Here is a 1,443-nt window from a genome sequence, read left to right as displayed (position 1 = left end):
CAGGTTCGATTCCCGGCTGGGTCACTGTCTGTGTGGAGTCTGCACGTCCTCCCCGTGTGTGCGTGGGTTTCCTCCGGGTGCTCCGGTTTCCTCCCACAGTCCAAAGATGTGGGGGTTAGGTGGATTGGCCATGCTAAATTGCCCGTAGTGTCCTAAAAAGTAAGGTTAGGGGGGGGGGGGGGGGTTGTTGGGTTACGGGTATAGGGTCGATACGTGGGTTTGAGTAGGGTGATCATTGCTCGGCACAACATCGAGGGCCGAAGGGCCTGTTCTGTGCTGTACTGTTTTCTATGTTCTGGAATGGTCACAGCAGATTGGAAGTTGGTAAAATTATTCAAAAAAGGAGGGAGTGAAAAAAACAGGAAACTACAGCCAGTTAACCTGACATCAGTCATTGAGGAAGTGTTGGAATCTATTACTGCAGAAGTCTTAATGTACCCGGAAACGAACAGATTAAAACAAGTCAATATAGTTTTATAAAAGGGAAACCTATTTGATAGCTTTTGAGGGTATAACTAGTAGGGTAGATAAATGCACAAGGTTAGAGCTCATGGAGTTGGGGTGACATATTACCATGGATAGAGGACTGGTTAACTGACGGGAAGCAAAGGGATAAATGGACATTTTGTAGTTGGCAGGCTGTGGCAAGTAGAGTGCTGCAAAGATCAGTGCTTGGGACCCAGCCTTTTACAATCTATTAAAGACTTGGAGAAGAGACCAAGTAATGTACCGAGGTTTACTGGTGATACAAAGCTAGATGGGAATGTAAGTTGTGAGGAGGACGCAGGCTGCAAAGAGATATGGACTAGTCATCTTAATGGAGAACAAGGTAGCAGATGGTGTATGATGTGGGGAAGTGAGATTATTCATAAGAATAAGGACAGCACTGCTGCCTCATAGCTTCAGGGTCCCGGGTTCAATTCCAGCCTCGGGTCTATGTGGAGATTGCACTTACTCCACGTGTCTGCGTGGGTTTCCTCTAGGTGCTCCGGTTTCCTTCCACAGTCCAAAGATGTGCAGGTTAGGTGGATTGACCATGCTAAATTGCCCCTTAGGGATGGGGTGAAGGCGTGGGCTTAAGTTGGGTGCTCTTTCCAAGGGCCGGAACAGACTTGAGCCAAATGGTCTCCTGCACTGCAAATTCTATGATTCTATGAAATTAAAAATCATTAGTTTTAAAAGGTGTCAAACTTGTATATGTTGATGTGCAGAGAGAACAAAATCAGCATGCAGGTATGGTAAACAGGTGTAATTGGGGAGCCAGTGCCAAGTAAGGGAATTGATGCTCTGACTGATTTTCAGGTGATGAAGCTTAATTCTCTCCCACTGTTACCAACAGGTTTAATTTCCATAGCTCTTCTCACATACGAGAACTTTGATTGGAGAAAACATTGGACATGAAACATGAGGGAAAGGAGCATAACAGAACAATTAGAGCGTAGT

The sequence above is a fragment of the Scyliorhinus canicula genome, chromosome 11, assembly GCF_902713615.1.
Source record: "Scyliorhinus canicula chromosome 11, sScyCan1.1, whole genome shotgun sequence".
NCBI lineage: Eukaryota > Metazoa > Chordata > Chondrichthyes > Carcharhiniformes > Scyliorhinidae > Scyliorhinus > Scyliorhinus canicula.
Note: the sequence above shows the minus strand (reverse complement) of the source record.